The 20,168-nt window shown below is 47.5% G+C and overlaps 1 pseudogene; it reads right to left on the reverse strand.

Moving 5' to 3' along the window:
• Positions 1-310: 310 nt before the first annotated feature.
• On the reverse strand, positions 311-19,546 carry LOC113837410 (annotated as a pseudogene).
• Positions 19,547-20,168: the final 622 nt, after the last annotated feature.

The raw sequence follows: 20,168 nt of genomic DNA on the forward strand, positions 1-20,168 counted from the left end.
CAGAGTACTCTCACAGTGTTCTTTTCAGGCAGGGCCCTCTCACCGGGTTACTTAGTGTTGGGGACACCTCTGGTTTAGAGGTTGTTGGGTATGGAGTACTTGGAGAGCAGATCTCATCTCATCTCCCCTTAATTCTTCAATTAGTTAACTCTGCTAGGAGTCGAACCAAAAGACCAGCACACAACACCATCAGATTGCAGTTATGTATTCAGTTTCCTGTACACTTGAACCACATGGGCTATGAGAAGGGGAAGAGAAAGTGCTGACAAGCTGCCTGGCTGGAGGACTGACTCCTGCTAAGAAATAGGTTCTACAAGAGCATCTTCCTACAGGAGAATAGGCTGCCACAGGGATAGCAGGGATAGCAAGGGTCGCAGGGTCCGCAGGGTCCACAGAGGCTGCAGGTTCCGCAGGGGTTGCAAGGGTCGCAGGTTCCACAGGGTCCCCAGGGCCCGCAGGGTCCCCAGGGTCCGCAGAGCCGTAGGGGCAGCAGGGGTCGCAGGGCCCGCAGGGTCCACAGGCGCCTCAGGTGCCGCAGGGGCCCCAGGGGATGCAGGGGTGTCAGGGAGAAGTGCAAGGGTAGCATGGAGATTCGATCTTGACACAGCTGCCGAGCTGTAGGAGTGGTTCACTTCTTTCTCGTCCACACACGGCTGCAAGCTGGACTCTTTGCAGATGTTCCTGTAACTGTACTTTTTGGATCCAAGGCAGTCGTACCTGTTCTCCCTCTCAGCTGACACACAGACCTTTCCGTCTTTCACCGGTACTTTGACCTGATCCGGTTCTAAGCCGAACACGTTCACTGATCCTAAAATGTTGCTGCTGCTACAGGAGGATGCCAGAATTCTGTTCGTTGTCCTTCTGAGTCTGTGGTTGGAAAGAGAGGAAGGGAGAAGAGAGGTTAGACCTCTGGACTTAGCACACCCCCACCAACCTTTTGTTCCAGGAGCTTCATTCTCACCCTTCCTTGTGGTCTAGAGAATCTGCTTTGTTTATTGTGTGCAACGAGGAATTGTAAGAGGGTCTGGTGTTTTATGTGCTTGCTGGTGATCAGTCCTCACTGAGCCATCCGTCTATTTCCGGGTTCTTATTAGCATATATTAATCATAAAAGAATGACATCATTATGGCATCTCTTTTCCCTCCTCCCTTCTTCTTTTTTTCTTTTCCTTTTTTTTTTTTTTTTTCTACCCCAAGCTGGTCTGGAGTTTATGGCAATCCTCCTGTTTCTGCCTTCCAAGTGCTGGGATTATTCCAAGCTGTGCTAACAACATTCTAACTCATTATGACATTTCATGCCCCTGTATTTGGTCACGTTCACACACCCGTGATTGCCTCACACTGGGAGCCACCTCCCTGTCCCAGCCTCCCACATGCTGGGGACCCTAGGTATGGATCACCCAGCACCACACTCACCTTGAAAACCTGGTGTCCCTTGCATGTCAGTTTAGAAATCCAATCTGGGGGATCCACCCCCTTCCTGCTGTTATTTGTACCACACAAACATTATTACTTGCCTAGTGGGTAGGATGCAACTTTGTAATGACACACACCTACACTTTGGAGCAAGGATCTAGACACCAGGACCCTTGTATGCCAGTGATGTCCCTGTTTTACATTTCTTGGGGCTCGATTTGGTGCAGGCATTGATCACTTGCTTGCCAAACATCCCACACCTTCCCTGGTACAACCCAAGAAACAGGAGATCCTCATTAACCATGAGTGTGTCACACGGCTGTGTCAGTTCCCTCCCTGGGGAGCCATCTCCTGAACGAGAGAGTCCTTGTTTTGAAGAGCGTTTTGGATTTGTCTCCCGTGGATTCAGGTTGTTTTGTAGCCTTGGAATAATTTCCTTGGTGAGCTCATTTCCCTTTGCTCTGATATTTTTTTTTGCAGATTTTTTAAAAATTTGAATTAGAAACAAGATTGTTTTGTATGACAACCCCATTTCCCTTCTCCCTGCCCTCCTCCCTTGTCACCCCCCCCAACTAAAACCCTACTTGTCACATCCTTTCTACTCCCCCTGGAAGCTGGACCTTCCATAGGCGGTCATCAGAGTCTATCGTATCCTTTGGGATAGGCCCCCCTAGCCCTAATATTAAGCAGCACTTTCCTAAGACAATAATGCCGAGTCCAGTCAGGAAACTCACCACTCAGAGAGGGCAGTATCCATTCATTTAACCCTAGCTTTGCTGTTCAATTTCACAGTGGGTTAGAATTCGATTTTCACCTCACACTTAAATCCAAATCCTAGGCTTCTCCCAGTGCTAAAGTGTGAGAGTCAAATGAAGCTAGTATCTGTATGATTTCCACAAATACAAACACATGGTGACCCTAACAACAAAGGCTTCCGGGGCCTCATTTATTATATGCTAATATGAAGTATATGCTTATGTGCAAGCATAGCTATATCTGATGATTGACCACACGCTGTCATTAGTGTTTTAAATGAACAATAAGGACCATTTCCACATTACCGCTGGCCACTGCCAATCACGGTGAAAGTCTTATTAGATAACAGAGTCTGGACTAGGCCAAGACGTCTCCTCTTGCAGCTCATAAGATCTTCCTGTCTGGAGGGAGGTCGGATGCTTACATGCTAGGCCAGACTGTCCTGAAACTCACTATACAGCCCAGGCCAACCTCCGACTCCCTACAACCCTCCTACCTCAGCCTCAGAAATACTGAGATTACAAGTTGGAGCCACCATGGCAAGCTAACATTCAGAGCTTTGAAGTGTGCCCCGGAACCTCTTTGTATCACTGCTCCTGTTGTTCATATTGAGCTAACCGGGGTGCCATCTTCTCCTAGAAGCCCTCCATGGCTCTCCAGATGTAAATATGTGTAAACTCCAACCATTTTATGGAATGTGAGCAGTGGCCCTAGAGGCCGGAAGAGGGGAGGGAGCAACCTGGGCCTTACAGAAAAGCAATTCAGGCTCCTTTAGCCGGTGCCTCTGCTGCATGCTGCCTCCTAGAGCTGATGTCAAGATGGCCTGGGGTGCTGTGATCATCTAGGGACAGGAAAGGGTTTACTCCCAAGCTGGCTGTCTGGCTGCTGAGCCCTCACCAATGGGCGAGCAGACCTGATGTCAGTGTCTCCGTGGTCAGTTCCAGGTGACACCAAAAAAGAGCGTGTGGCCCCAGGGGAACACAGCCTTTTCAATTGTTTTTTCACTGATTTATTTCATGAGAAGGGTATGGGCTTGTGGGTATTGGGAAACACTACCACTGAGCCGCAAGACCAAGCCCAGCACAATCTTCTTACAAACCAATGTCATAGTGGCAACCATGACATTTGGGGTGGTCTGCCCTGAGGGGAGGAAAGCTTTAGCACGCACACACATGCACGCACACACATGCACACGAGTGCAGCACACGCATATCGTGTGCACACACAGGTGCACACACGCACACTTCGAGACAACCCTGGTCCTTGGGATGCTGCCCAGCAGTGCAGTCTAGCATCCTATATAGGAGCCTCCTAACTCACTTAACGCTAAGGTTAGCTTTTTATCGTGAAAGCTTTTTAATCTTGACGTCTTCAATCAAAACAGGATCAAGAAGGAGCCTGTGGGGGCTGGAGACACCGCTCAGAGGATAATAGCATCAACTGCTCTTGCAGAGGTCCTGAGTTCAATTCCCAGCAACCACATGGTGACTCACAACCATCCGTTTGAGATCTAGTGCCCTCTTCTGGTGTGCAGATATACATGGAAGCAGAATGTTGTATACATAATAAATAAAATTAAAAAAAAAAAAAGGAGCCGGTGACGTCCTATTGCGTTAGCAAGAGCCAAAGCGGAGTGTTGGCTCACATCCTGGCAGATTTGACAGCGGAAAGATAACAAGCTGTCTCCATGGTAGGAAATGTGGTCGCTTGCTAGAACTGAGTCGTCGAGGGTGCCACCAAGAGGGCACACCGACCAGCAGCGGTCCCTGGGTTCGCCTTTAGAGAGGGGCCGGGCCAGGAACTACATTTCCCAGGATGCCCTATACCCGGGGCATCACGTGAATGGTTCTGGCCAATAGGGTTGTCGGAGTAGCAACCAACCCACAGTGTTCCCTGGCAAGGATGGGAAGCAAGAGGCGTCTCTGTTTGCATGTGGAGCATCTCGAGTCTTCAAGAGGAGGAGTCGCAAGGAAAAATGCACTAACCAAGCAGAGCTGCTCTGGGTTTGCACGAGAGCAAGGACCAGGCGTTATCTCTGAATCACCCGGATGCAGTTTGATCCTGGCGACGACGGCTACCGTGACCCCAACACCCCGAGCTCACGGACTGGGCTGGTGTGCGCGGCCAGAAGAGTCTCAGTGACCTTGTCAGGACCCTGGACCAGGGTGGCATCGCCGGGGGCCTTGGGAATGGCTAAGACTGGAGTGGGTTTGGCATGACGGTGGCTCGCCCATTCCTACGAGTGCCAGCGGCTGCACAGCTTCTCCATCTCTCCACCCTGGCAACTCCGCAGGGGGTCAGCTCAAGTTCCAGAGTGCGGCCTCCTGTCCTCCGTGTCACCCGTGTCAGCTGAGGGCAGGCCGGCCTTCTGACTCAGGGTGAGCAGCGCTAACCTCCGGGAGGAGCCAGCAGGGTCTGCGCCTGCTTTATACTCCGGCAATGCTAAGAATCTGGTCAGGTTCCCTGACTACTTGGGAAATGCACCGCCTGTAACACACACACACACACACACACACACACACACACACACACAGAGAGAGAGAGAGAGGAGAGAGAGAGAGAGAAGAGAGAGAGAGAGAGCGAGAGAGAGAGAGAGAGAGAGAGAGAGAGAGAGAGAGAGAGAGAGATTTCCCTGACTACCTGGGAAACCCAACACCTCTAGTGCTTGCACACACACACACACACACACACACACACACACACACACACACACACACACACGACTAGGGGAAAACCCACCACTTTAGCACACACACACACACACACACACACACACACACACACACACACACACACACACACCACACCCCTCATGCTCAGGACCTGCTTTTTGAGGCTGAGCATTGAACGAGAGCCTCCTACACCTTTTGGAAAAGCCAAACCAGTAAGGCAGCCTTGTTGTCAGCTTCTGCTCTAGCCACATAAAACTCCTGTGGAGCAAAGGGTGAGGGCAGACTCGAATGACCTGTTCCAGGGTAATAAACATTCCCTGTGTTGGAGGCACAGGGAAGTGCCCGGAGCCACCTGCTGGAGCCAGGGCTGTTACCTGTGGAGACCTTTTCAGGCAATGAAGTTTATCCCCTGTCTTCCTTACCCCTTGACCTCATCACACAAACGTTGAGGGGAGTTGACTCGAAGTTTCTGACAAGCGCTAGGAAAACCTTAACACCCCACTCCCTTTACTTCTTACCCTCTCATCCAGTTTCCATCACTTGGCAGAGAGGGTTGTAGAAGCTGTGTTACACATCCTCCAGATGTTGAAACCTGTTACACCGGGGCTACACCTCCCCCAGGGTCGTGTGTGTGTGTGTGTGTGTGTGTGTGTGTGTGTGTGTGTGTGTGTGCCACTCACAGGGCGTGGCCCTGTTATGGAGGTGACTGAAGAATGGGGTGAGTTCTCCACTTTCAGCCTTTGCCTGCCTCCCATGGTCCTCTCTGAATTTCTTGGTCATAAGGTGTCAGGTCTGCTTCTGGGTCAGATATGCACTCTATTCTCTCCTGGTTCTTGCAGGTACTTAGCAGACAGCAGTTCTGCTTGCTTCCTATGTTTAAACTACATGTCGGAAATGTGTTGAAGCACACCTTTTCTCCTTTTTAAAATTTGTTTTGGCTGGCTTTACAGACACCTCGTAACCAATGATAATTATCTGATCTTCCTGCCTCCACTTCCAAATTTCTGGGATTACAAAGCATGAGCCAACACGCCAGGTTTTTGCTGTCCTGGGCACTGAAGTTGGGGCTCTGAGCAGGCCAGGCAAGCACTTCCAACCACACTTGTTATGAGAATGTCTTAAGAAATTATAACCTTTAGTGGAGTGTGGTGCCAGACGCTTTTAATCCCGGGCAGACAGAGGCAGGTGATCTGAGTTTGAAGGTCTACACAGTGAGCTCCAGGTCAGCCAGAACTACATAGTGAGACCCTGTCTCAAAACAAAACAAAACAAGGCATGGTGGAGGCTGAGGCAGGAAAATCTTTGTGAGTTCAAGGCCAGCTTGGATCTATACAATATGACCCAGTCAAAACAAAAACATGCAACCAAACAGAAGCATAACCCTCTCCAAGTGGTTCATATCTGTAATCCCAGCATTAAGGGAGACTGAGGAGAATTAGCATGAGATCAAATTTAGACGAAACAAAAAATGAAAAGGAAAAAAATAAAGTAAATTTAAAATGCATGAATGAGAGCTGGCAGTTAAGAGGCTATACTGCTCTTGCAGGGAGCCTGACATGGTTCCTGGCACCCACAGCAGGTGTCGAACAACCCATTGTTCCACAACCCTCCCTTGGAGTCTCCCTCCAAGGAAGCCCTATTCTGGCCTGTGTGGGCACCCGCACTCAAGGGCGCACATTCACACATTTCCTTAAGGGAAAAGAAACCCTTAAGGAAACCTTAGAGGTGTGCTTTCTCTCTTGGAGTACTAACTCCTCTTCAACTGCAGTTTCAAGTAGATTATTTTGGCTCAATGTAGCACCTGCAGCCATTTAGGATGAGGCTTCAAAATTGTAAGCAGCTGTTAAAGTCTTTCAAGGCTCTTAATTCTCCCTAGAAATTCGGAACAACTTAACAAAACCCATGATAATACAAAATATAAAAAGGAAGGATGACAGTAAAAGCGATTTGAACTGGGCAGGGTGTTGTGTACCTGTGATCCCTAAACTTTGTGGCTGAAGAATTCTTGATCTGTCTGGGATTTATGGTGAGACCCAGTCTCAAAAGCAAAGGAAAACCCAAACACACAAACACACACACACACAAACACACACACACACAGGTGAGTGCCAGTAACTTACAAAATAAAAGTTGTTTTTCCACCATACTAACTTAGAAGCTACCAGCTATTTTAAGTGTCAGTATGTCCCCTCTGCTTCTTTGGTATTTTTTTTGTTTTCGTTTTTTTGTTTGTTTGTTTGTTTGTTTCTTTTTTTGGTTTTTCGAGACACGGTTTCTCTGTGTAGCTTTGGAGCCTTATCCTGGCACCAGGCTGGCCTCGAACACACTGAGATCCGCCTGCCTCTGCCTCCTGAGTGCTGGGATTAAAGGCTTTCGCCAGCAATGCCGGCTTGCTTCTTTGTTTTTTTGGGGATGTTTTGTTTGTTTGTTTTTTTCACGACAGGGTTTCTCTGTGGCTTTGGAGGCTGTCTTGGAACTGGCTCTGTAGACAAGGCTCAAACTCACAGAGATCCACCTGCCTCTGCCTCCAGATGGCTGGGATTAAAGGGGTATTCCACCAACGCCCAGAAGGTTGTGTAAGACCTACCTGTGATAGGCCTGGGCCTTTGGCTCTGGGGCTTGGAGGCACATTAGTGCCACCTATGGAAGTATTTAAATATAGCTGAGGCTCTAACCTGAGCTGGGCCTTCTTTGAAATGCATTTTTGGTGCTGGAGAGATGAGTCCACTCCGCTGATAAGAGCATAGGCTGCCCTTGCAGAGGACCTGGGTTCAGTTCTCAGTACCCACACAGTGGCTCACAACCGTCCATAACTCCAGTTCCAGGTAATCACACACCGAGCTCTTCCAGCTCTGCGGCCACCAAATGTGGTCTGTATGCATACAAGGGCACTCAAAGATTCTTATCTTTGCTTCCAGTAGTCCTGGTGTGGAACAGAGTACATTAGATTTCCCAAATGTGGATGCTGAGGACTTTGACAGCGCCTGTCTCCTTGTCTTATGTATTCTTTTCACCGTCTTTAGTCCTCATCCTAATGTTTAGCCTGCCAGGAGCCATCACTGTTGTATAGGATCTGTTGTAAAAGATTGTCAGTATGAGTAACCCATTATGTTGGGAGAATAGCTAACTACAGTCCCAATCTACCTCTCCCCTTCCCCAAAAAATCAGAACCTGGGCTAATAGGTGACAGCAAACATTCCACAGTCAGGTTACTTAGCTACCCTTCCTCCTGCGACCTCTTCACCTGCTAACAAACTGCTTTATTTACATTTCTCAGCTTGCTCCCCTGTTATCCTGTCTACCTCCAAGGACTCATATACCAGGAAAATGACCTCTACCCTGATGAGTCCCTGCCCCAATTTTTTCTGCTTCACCTGCTATATAAGGTCTCTGAGAAAAATAGTATTTTACAGCTTGATCAGAAATCCTCTCTTGTTGTCATCCTTGCGTCCCTTGTTCCTATTTATTCCCAGTCCTTCGAGGTTTAGATTCGCTTTGCAGCAGCACTGCTGGCTGTGGCATTAGCCCCCACTGTGGTTTGCATCGTGGATTTGACATACCTGAGATGTGCATTGATCCTTACTCGTATATAATGTTATTTGTTTTCTTTTTTAACATTTATTTGCATTTATTGGATGATTACTCTGGCTGGTTTTATGTCAACTTGACACAAGCTGAAGAAGTCATCAGAGAGGAGGGAACCTCAAGTAAGAAAATGCCTCCAGGAGATTTGGCTGTAGGTAAGCCTGTGGGACATTTTCTTAATCACTGATTGGTGGGAGAGGACCCAGCCCATTGTGGGTGGGGCCATCCCTGGGCTGATCATACTGTCTGCTATAAGAATGCAGGTGTATGATCTTCAAGGTTTTTCACACAGTTCCCTATTGGACCGGTCTACACCTTGCTGAAGACACTCTGGATGCTTTTACTCCGCAAAAATCTCCCTTCCAAGACTTGGAATTGTTAAGGAAGAAACAAGGTTGTCCTGTTGCAAAAAATATTAAATATGAGTCTTTTTTTTTCTTTCAGATTTTTTATTTGAATTTGAAACAAAATTGTTTTACATGACAATTTCAGTTCCCTTATCTTTCTCCTCGTCCTCCCCTACCCCCCCAACTAAAACCCTACCTATCACATATCCTTTCTGCTCCCCCTGGATGATAAGGCCTTTCATAGGGGGTTTATCAGAGTCTATCATATACTTTGGGATAGGGCCTAGGCCCACACCTGTGTGTTTTGGCTCAGGGAGTATTCCTCTATGTGGAATGGGCTCCAAAAGTCCACACCTAGGCTAGGGATAAGTACTGAACTACTACAGGAGGTCCCGTAGATTTCCAAGGATTCCTCACTGACACCCATGTCCCTGGGGTCTGGATCAGTCCCATGCTGGTATCTGGGGGGCAAGAGTTTCCCGATGTTTAGGTCAGTTGTTTCTGTGTGTTTCACCAGACTGGTCTGGACACCTTTGCTCTTCACTCATCCTTCTCTGCATCGGAACTGGGTTCCAGTTCAGTTCAGTGATTAGTTGTGGGTGTCTGCTTCTACTTCCACCAGCTGCTGGATGTGGGCTATCAGGTGGCTTTTAAGTCAGTCATCAATCTCATTATCAGGGGAGGGCATTTCAGGTAGTCTCTCCTCTGTGGCTTTGATTGTTAGCTGGTGTCATCTTTGTAGATCTCCAGACATTTCCCTAGTGCCTGATTTCTCTGTAAACCTAAAATATCTCCCTCTATTATGATATCTCCATTCTTGTTACCTTCTATTCTTCCCCTGACTCACCCTTTCTGCTCCCTCATGTCCTCTGCACCCCTCCTCTTCTCCCCTTCTCAATATGAGTCTTTTCTATCAGGTATTATGAAACTTGTGTTTGGGACAAGGAGTTCAAATCTATTATGTCCCCAACAAGTAAGACTTTTCCACAAATGTATTAATCTACTAACGCCATAAAACTTGCGTTTATACAAAGACCCAGGTTTATGTGGCCAAAAGGACAAAGAGCAAGGCTGAGGCCATATGTGGCTAATATAGCAATAAATCTATGATCTGTTGCAGCTATTTGATACCCAGATTCACATTCCTCCAGTATCAAAAATGAACCATAAACCAACTCATGTTTACTGAAAAAATGTTATAAGGCAATATATAAAACCCACCCAGGCTGTACAAAGACAGAAGGAGCTGCCAGGCAGACACCATGTAGCTACCGGAAAAATAGGACACTGGGCGTTCCAGTAAACCAAAACCACATAGAGATACATAGATGAATAGATATAGGTTAATAATTGAGAGCTGGCCAATAAGAAGCCTGAGCCATTGGCCAAGCTGTGTATGACTAATATAAACCTCTGTGTATTTATTTGTGACTAAGGGTGGCCTGACCAGGCAGAAAACAAAGTCTGTCTATGAGGTGTAGTCCCAGAGTTTGATGGCCTGGAAGAGTCCCCTTCCCACTCCCTTTCATCTCCTGGGCTCCAATTCTGTTCAGACTAGCCAACTGAATAAGACTGTGAGGCCTGACCCCAGCCCTGTGGAAAAGGCACTGCTACCACCTAAGTTAGAGTGATAATGAAGTATGCTTCCAGTCTCTGTGTGTTTGTTCTTCCAAGCCCACCCTCTAGATCGAGAGTGGAATTTGCCTTGTCTAGACATTTGCATGGGAGTGGCAGTCGGTCTATTTCTTCTCCACCTGAAACTTATTTCTAACTCTATTCTATGGATCATGGACCTTAGATGATATCCTGTATTCATTTTCTGTTGTTACTGTAACAAAATGCCACAGGTTTCGCTTAAAACAACACTAATTACCTTCTTCTCTTTCAGGACGTTAGACCCAGCAGGCCTGAGTTCCCTTTGCAGACTGGTGGTGATGGGGGTGGGGCTCTTTCCTTGCTTTGCAGACTGGTGGTGATGGGGGGGCCTCTTTCCTTGCTTTGCCCAAATGCTGGAGGCCACGGTTGGTTTGTGTCCCTCTGACTGGGATGACTTCAATCTCTGCTTGTCACAGCCCTGCCTCTGGTTGGATTCCTTTTCCCTGCCTTCACTTAAGGATCTTATGATTGCATGGGTCCTCATGGGTGACCCCTGATAACCGTCAGTCTTAAAATCCTTCCACTGGAATGTGGGCACCATGCAGGAGGGACATTGGTCAGCCTGTGTACTAGACTCCAGGGCCCCTTTCTCCTGTTGCTTCAGAGCTCCATGAGGGATCTGCCCAGCCATTTACCATCTTTCAGACAATCTTGACCTCACACAGGTGACCCATGGGAGCACATATTCTAGTCCCTAATCACTATGCCACTGAAATCTGGGTCGTTCCAGAAAATCTGGGATGTTCATTGTAACTATAGAAATAGTTTGGCCTGGCAGTGGTGGTGCACACCTTTAATTCCAGTACTTGGGAGGCAGGGACAGGCAGATCTCTGTGAGTTCGAGGGTAGCCTGATCATAGACAGTCAGGGTCGTTACACAGAGAAACCCTGTCTTGAAAACCCAACCAAACAACCAAACAAAAAAACAAAAACAAAATTGAAAATTATTTAATAACTATAAACATATTTTTTAAAGAACAGTTTGTGTCTGGGTATAATTATTTCTGCAAACATGGTAACCACATTCCTTCTAAAGTGATATTAACTATGAAAGTTGTTAGTAAAAATAGCGTGAGTGCTGAATGTTTGTTGTGATTCTTTCTACAGTCTATCTTAAATAAAAATGCTTCCCCGCCATTTTTATTTTGAGACAGGAAATTACTCTGTAGACTAGGTTCGCATTGAAGATACATTCTCTGCTTCAGGCTTCCCAGGTGCCCAGGCTGTGTCATGAGTTGACTGGCATTTTAATCTCTAGAGAAATTAATCACAGAGAGAAAGATTGTACAGACCAAATCTTGGGCCCTGAGTATATGAGGCAAACCACTCCCAACTTAGCATATATGTATAGTGTGTGTGTGTGTGTGTGTGTGTGTGTGTGTGTGTGTGTGTTTGGGTGCATGAATACTGTGTGCATCGTATGTGGTTTGGTGTATATTGTATATGCACAAAACTATAGGGATGCATGCCTATGTGTCGTGGCCACGCATGTCTCAGCCCCAAACCATGTAAGCCACAGTTTCCGCCTGAGTGGGGGAACATGGACTTGGAAACTCCTAGCAACCCAACAGTAATAAAGACCAGGCACAGGCATCTTGTCATCTTTAGAGAGCTCTCAGTTCCATGTTGCAAAACTGGAGTCTCTCCTTTACTCAGCAACTTCCTTGTTGCTTTCTAACTGTACTATCCTGACCATGATATGAGGCCATTTGTCTCTCCTCTTCCTAGACCCTATCAGTCCACACTTGGCACTAACTTAGCCCTCTGCTCTGGTGTAGGCCTATTGAAAGGCTTAGTTCTGTAGAGATGCAAAACTAGGGGACATTCTCCACTGAGGCTATGACATTCAACAGCAAATCAGCTAGCATCTGCAATACCATGTAGACCAGAGCACCGGAGGTTTGGACCCCGAGAAATCCTCTAATGCATGATTTTTTTTCCCGACACCTATGTCTACATGTGTGTGTGTACTGTGCGCTGTGTATTGTGTTGTGCGCATTGTGTACGTACAGGAGTGTAGGGATGTGTGTCTATGAGTGTGTGTGTGTGTACGTGTGTACGTGTGTGTGTGTGTGTGTGTGTGTGTGTGTGTGTGTGTGTGTTTGCTCTGTATTGTGTGGTGCCCATCGTGTATGTACAGGAGTGTAGGGATGTGTGTCTATGTTTGTGTGTGTGTGTGTGTGTGCTGTGTATGGTGTGGTATGTATTGTGTATGTACAGGAGTGTAGGGATGTGTGTCTATGTGTGGGTGTGTAGAACCCTGAGGGAGACCATGTTGTCTTTCTTGTTCTCCAGTCTACCTCCTTTAGATAGGTGTCTCTCACTGTCACGGCTAATCTTGGTTGTCATCTTGACTGGATTTGGAATCAGTTGAAAGGCAAGCCTCTGGGCTCTCTTGTGAGGGCTTTTCCTGATCTGTTCCATAGCATGTGGAGACCCACCCTACACAGGGGCTGTAGCCTCTGGTGGGTGTAGGGAGCCGTCCCTGCATTCTCCATTACAATGATGGTGCCTGCAGGCACTGAATGTAAATTATTTCGCAGGCACTGGGTAATTTTCCATTTCCTTGATCTCTGCCTATTTCGTGGCTCATATGGCCTGAGGAGCTGAAGCCAATCATAGGGTGACACGTCCCAGGCGGGGCTGCCAGCCTTTATTAGGGGATGGGATTCTTGGCTCGGGGTCTCCGCTCTGGTAAGCTTATGCTCTCCTCTCTCAAGATGCATTAAAGCTTTCCTGCAGAAGGATCCGAGTGTCTGTGTGATTCTTGCCGGCGAGAATATAGCGCGGGACATCTGGTGCCGAAACCCGGGAACTTGTTAACATCGCCGGCACTGCGGAGACCCCTCTAACGGGGCGGATTCAGAACTGCAGGGTGGTAAGTTCGGAGAGGTATGCTTTATTCTGACACCTTCTTTTTTGACTTTGCTTTTAATTTGTCACCACTATGGGATGGAAAGGCCTTAATTCTAGTCTTTATTCTAATTTTGCTCACATTGGTCTTATATTATGCCCACCATGGCTGGTGTTCCAGTTAGAGACCAAGCTTACCCCAGGTAGCCTCCAGCATAATGGGCTCTTCAAAACAGAGAGACCTAATTAAAAACTGTCTAGAGATTGAGGCTTGCCGTCCCATGGTAGCAGAGAGTCAAAAAACGCTTAAAGAGGTACAGGATAATATATCAGAAACCGAACGAGATGAGAGATTAGGAGCTCAAAAAAGGAAGGACATGTCTAAGGAAAAAGGCCCTCCCCAGGATACAAAAAAAGGGGGAGAGAAAATAGGGAATAACCGGTCACACCCCGGTAAATTTAAGAGAAATAAAGACTCAAAACCTAGCCTCTGCCCTACAATGAAACTAGAGGCCTTGGAGCTGAGCAGCTCAGACTCTGAGATTTTAGACTCTAGCAAGGAAGCAGAGCTAGAGGAGGAGGCAGCACGATATAAAGAGGACAGATACCACCCCGATAGATATCGGCTGCCAAAAGGGAAAGCAAATATGAGGCCATCGCCTGTTAATCCAGCGGGTGTACTTCCATCAGCACCCCCATTATTCGGTACTGACTCCTTTTTACCATTAGAGGAGCGAAGGAAATTGCAGATGGCTTTTCCAGTCTTTGAAAATGAGGGGGCGAGAGTACATGCTCCCGTAGACTATAATCAGATTAAAGAATTGGCTGAATCAGTCCGGAAGTATGGGGTCAATGCCAATTTTACAACAATACAAGTAGAAAGACTAGCAAACTATGCTATGACACCCACTGATTGGGAGACAACAGTAAAGGCAGTGCTCCCCAATATGGGACAATATATGGAGTGGAAGGCTCTTTGGTATGATGCAGCCCAGGCACAGGCAAAGGCCAATGTCACAGCAGAAAATGAAAATCAGAGACAATGGACCTTTGAAATGCTGACAGGACAGGGGCCACATGCCCTCAATCAAACTAATTACATTTGGGGCATATATGCCCAGATATCAGCTGCCGCCATTAAAGCATGGAAGGCATTGACAAAAAGGGATGAATCAGGTGGACATCTTACAAAGATAGTCCAGGGGCCCCAGGAGCCATTCTCAGACTTTGTGGCCAGAATGACAGAGGCGGCTAGCCGGATATTCGGTGATGCAGAACAAGCCATGCCTCTGATTGAACAATTAGTCTTTGAACAAGCAACTCAAGAATGCCGAGCAGCCATAGCCCCCCGGAAAAGTAAAGGTTTACAGGACTGGTTAAAGATCTGCAGAGAACTCAGAGGGCCACTTACTAATGCAGGCTTGGCCGCAGCCATCTTACAAACCCAAAGGCGCCGAAATATGTCTGCCTGCTTTAACTGTGGAAAAACAGGGCACCTTAAAAAGGACTGTAGAGCCCCTGAAAAGACTAGGGAAATGGAGCTGTGCAAGCGCTGTGGAAAAGGTTATCATAGGGCCAGCGAATGCAAATCTGTGCGGGACATAAAAGGTAGGCTTTTACCCCCTAGGGAGGAACCTAAAGCGTCCCAACCAAAAAACGGGCCTCGGGGCCCATGGTCCCAGGGCCCTCAGAAATATGGGAACCAGTTCCGGAAAAGCAACTCAGAGAAGGAAGGGACTCCCGAGGACACTCCGGAGTGGACCTGTGTGCTGCCTCCGACTTCTTATTAATGCCCCAAATGAATGTTCAGCTGGTCCCAATCCAGTCTCCGGGGCCTTTTACCCCCCCCCTACCATTGGGCTCATTTTGGGCCGAGGTTCCTTGACCTTACAAGGACTCATTGTGTATCCTGGAATCGTAGATCCATATCATAAGGAAGAATTCCAGGTCCTCTGCTCCAGCCCTCGGGGCGTGTTCTCCATAAAGCAGGGAGATAAGATCGCACAATTAGTGCTATTGCCCTCCCCTGGGGATAGAGAGAATTGCACCTCCCAAAAAAGAGCCTTGGGCTCTACCGGTAATGATTCAGCATATCTGGCCATACCCCTAGATGAGAGACCAACTATGAAATTATTGGTTAATGGAAAAGAATTTGAGGGGATTACAGATACAGGGGCGGACAAAAGCATCATTTCATTGCATTGGTGGCCGAAATCCTGGCCTACTGTGATTTCATCTCATTCTCTTCAAGGCCTTGGATATCAATCCTCTCCAGCTGTTAGTGCTGCGGCCTTGGTCTGGTGGAGCACTGAGGGCAGGCAGGGACGCTTTACCCCTTATGTTTTGCCCCTCCCAGTAAATCTGTGGGGGTGAGATGTGTTACAAGCCATGGGCATGACCCTGACCAATGAGTATTCCCCTCAGGCATCAGCTATAATGACAAAAATGGGCTATGTACCAGGAAGGGGCCTGGGCAGAAGGGAGCAAGGTAGAATAGAGCCCATTGAACAAAAAGGGAATCAAAGTAGAAAAGGACTGGGTTTTATTTAGGGGCCGTTGAGGCTTCACGACCCATACCATGGAATACAGAGGACCCGGTATGGGTCTCTCAATGGCCATTATCCTCTGAAAAGCTGGAAGCAGTCACAAGACTTATACAGGAGCAAGAACAGTTGGGGCATTTAGAAACTTCTACTTCTCCCTGGAACACCCCAATTTTCATTATCAAAAAGAAATCTGGAAAATGGAGGTTGCTCCATGACCTGCGGGCTATTAATAACCAAATGCGCCCTCTGGGCCCTGTCCAGAGAGGCCTCCCTTTGCTTTCTGCGCTACCCCAAAATTGGAAGCTTATTATTATAGATATTAAGGACTGTTTTTTCTCCATCCCCCTCTTTCCTCGGGACCGGCAAAGGTTTGCCTTTATTGTTCCCTCACTCAATCACATGGAGCCAGACAAGAGATTCCAATGGAAGGTGTTGCCACAGGGCATGGCTAATAGTCCAACTATATGCCAATTGTATGTCCAAAAGGCATTGGAACCTGTTAGGAAGCAGTTTACATCCATGATTATGATTCACTATATGGATGATATTCTTATCTGCCATAGGAAGATAGAGGTCCTGCAACAAGCATTCCCCATGCTGGTAGCTGAGTTAAAACAATGGGGACTGGAGATAGCGTCAGAGAAGGTCCAGGTCTCAGATACCGGTCTCTTCCTGGGCTCAGTAATTACCCCAACAAAAATAATCCCACAAAAAATAGAAATACGCAAGGATCATCTGAGAACCTTAAATGACTTCCAGAAACTCTTGGGGGATATAAATTGGCTGAGACCCTTTTTAAAGATCCCCTCTGCAGATTTAAAACCCCTTTTCGACATCCTGGAAGGTGAGCCTCACATTTCTTCCCCCAGAAGCTTTACTCCGGCTGCTTGTCAAGCCCTACAAAAAGTGAAAAAGGCCTTGCAGGATGCACAATTGCATCGCATAGATGAGACACTGCCATTCAGCCTATGTGTCTTTAAAACGGCTAAGTTACCGACCGCCGTCTTGTGGCAGCATGGGCCGTTGCTTTGGGTTCACCCAAATGCTTCCCCCGCTAAGATCATTGATTGGTATCCTGATGCTGTCGCGCAGCTCGCACTTCTGGGAATAAAAGCAGCTGTCACTCATTTTGGCAGGGACCCTCATCTCTTGGTTGTACCTTACACTGCTGCACAAATTCAGACTCTAACAGCTACATCTAATGACTGGGCGGTGTTGGTTACCTCCTTTTCAGGGAAAATTGATAATCATTTCCCCAAAACATCCAATCCTACAATTTACACAAAATCAGGCTATAGTGTTTCCACAGATGACAGCAAAGCATCCAATCCCAAATGGGACGGTGGTTTATACTGATGGTTCCAAAACCGGTGTAGGGGCTTATGTTATAGGAAATAAGGTAGTTTCTAAACAATTCAATGAAACCTCACCCCAGATCGTTGAATGCCAAGTGGTGCTGGAAGTCCTTGAGGCCTTTCCGGGGCCACTTAATATTGTGTCAGATTCCTCCTATGTGGTTAATGCAGTCAACCTCCTTGAAACTGCTGGTATAATACGACCCTCCAGCAGAGTTGCAGGTATCTTTCAAAAAATACAAATTACCCTATCAAACAGGAGGTTCCCTGTTTTTGTCACTCATGTTCGAGCACATTCGGGGCTCCCAGGACCTATGTCCTCTGGGAATGATTTGGCAGACCGGGCCACAAAGTTGATGGCTGCCGCCTTGTCCACCCAGATACAAGCTGCACAAGAATTTCATCAGCGCTTTCATGTGACGGCTGAAAACTTGCGCCGTCGATTTGCTTTGACAAAGCAGGAGGCTAGACAAATTGTTACTCAATGTAAAAACTGCTGTGAATTTTTACCTGCACCTCATGTAGGAATAAATCCGCTTGGCATTAGGCCGCTGCAGATGTGGCAAATGGATGTTACACATGTTGCCTCCTTTGGAAAACTCCAATATGTTCATGTCTCAGTGGACACCTGCTCAGGCATAATTTGTGCCACGCCTTTGACAGGCATGTGATTCAACACTGTTTAGAGGCCTGGGGTGCCTGGGGAAAGCCTCATATCCTAAAAACAGATAATGGGCCGGCTTATACCTCTCAAAAGTTCCAGCACTTCTGCAGACAGATGGAAGTTACCCATCTGACTGGCCTACCTTATAACCCTCAAGGACAAGGCATTGTGGAACGTGCCCATCGCACACTTAAGTCTTATTTAATCAAACAAAAGGAGGGAATGGGAGCATCCTTACCCTCGGTGCCAAGAGTTGCAATATCCATGGCACTCTTTACCCTTAATTTTCTAAACATTGACGCTCAGGGCCATACTGCGGCCAAGCGCCACACCTCAGAACCTGAAAGGCCAAAGGAAATGGTAAAATGGAAAGATATCTTAACTGGTCTTTGGAGAGGCCCGGATCCTATTCTCATAAGATCCAGGGGAGCTATATGTGTTTTTCCACAGGATGAAGAGAATCCCCTGTGGATCCCGGAAAGACTCACCCGAAGAGCCCCTTCGGACCTTCAAAAGTCGGAACTCCACCCTCTCCCTGGGAGTTGAGAGCCATTATTATCCAGATTAACTCCTGTCCTTGACGGAGAGATTGTCATCATAGATAGCTTCAGCTGTCTCCTATTTTAAGGAAATGGGTGGGGATGGGATTGTTTGGTGCAGCCGTTTGCTGCGGATTGGTGTTACTTCTCTGGCTGGTCTGTAGGCTCAAGGCTCAAACTAAGAGAGACAAGATGGTTATCGCCCAAGCGCTTGTAACTTTAAAACAAGGGGCTTCCACTGATATTTGGCTAACTATGCTTAAGCAATAGGCCGCCGGCCAGACAGCTCTTGCACACCCGGAGCCTAGGCTCATTGCACAGGGTAGTGTGTCTGGTTTGAGCAGCCCATGAGGGATGTTGAGCAAGGCATCGCACAGAGAGTTGCCCAGTATGCAGGCTTCTCTGGGAGGCATGTTGTCCTGCATAAGGGTTGCCTGCCCTAGTCTCCCTTTCCCAGAAAAACGGCAGAGGACAGGTCGAGAGCGCTTCGGGTCAAGCTAACAGCCTGATGGCGACTCTTGTACACAGTCTTAATGTTTGATTGGGAAGGTACAACCTCTGCCTCTATCCCTCAACATATGGGTGACCTATTTGCTTGTAAAAATATAAAGCCTTATCATTAATTAATAAAAAAGGGGGATCTGTAGGGAGCCGTCCCTGCATTCTCCATTACAATGATGGTGCCTGCAGGCACTGAATGTAAATTATTTCGCAGGCGCTGGGTAATTTTCCATTTCCTTGATCTCTGCCTATTCCATGGCTCATCTGGCCTGAGGAGCTGAAGCCAATCATAGGGTGACACGTCCCAGGCGGGGCTGCCAGCCTTTATTAGGGGACGGGATTCTTGGCTCGGGGTCTCCGCTCTGGTAAGCTTATGCTCTCATCTCTCAAGATGCATTAAAGCTTTCCTGCAGAAGGATCCGAGTGTACTGTGATTCTTGCCGACAAGAATCACATCCGAGTGATTCTTGCCGGCAAGAATATAGCGCGGGACAGGTGGGAGCTCCAGAAAAAAGCCCCCCCCCAAAAAAAAGACACTTTGCTTACCTTTGCTGTGACTGGCACTTTCATCTGCACTGTAGCAGAATCCAGCTTGAGGGGGCTCTCAACAGGGTCTGCAGACAAGATGCTCTCCAGGAACCCTCCCGGATTTAGCATCAGAGTGGGATATCTGAGACACCAAGCCCCAGGAACTGAGAAACTGCCAGGTTTTCTGCCACATTGGTTTGTGAGGCAGCCAATGTTTAGCCAACCCAGACTGTACTGTGTAAGCCAACTGAATGTGTTTCTTTAAATGTATATTCATTCTGCCGCTTCTGTCAATCTAGAGAACCCCAAATGAGATATTGACTGAACTGTAAACTCATTACCTAGGCCAGCAAGTTCCCAGGACCCATCATCTCCATTCCTCAATGCTGGGGTTTAAGTATGAACAGCCACACCCAACTTTTTGTGGATACTGGGGATTTGAACCCGGGTCTTCCCACTTGTGAAGCCTGCACTCTTACCCACTGAACCCTCTTCATAGCCTGGTCCATATTTTACAGCTGCTCAAGTGATTCCCAAGTGCAGCCCTCACTGAGAAAACTAATCCACTCACAGCTAAGACCAATTAAAGGATGTAACTATGCAAACAAGGGTTTGTGTTTCCTCTAAGAATCTAGACCAGCTTCAGCCATTTCCTCCCCGGGGTCCCTTCATTCTTCCTTTATACTTCCTTTATCCCCTAGCAGTCAAGAGCCAACTCTGGAATCCAGGCATGGTGGCACACCCCTTTAGT

Source organism: Cricetulus griseus, chromosome 10, assembly GCF_003668045.3.
Source record: "Cricetulus griseus strain 17A/GY chromosome 10, alternate assembly CriGri-PICRH-1.0, whole genome shotgun sequence".
NCBI classification, from domain to species: domain Eukaryota; kingdom Metazoa; phylum Chordata; class Mammalia; order Rodentia; family Cricetidae; genus Cricetulus; species Cricetulus griseus.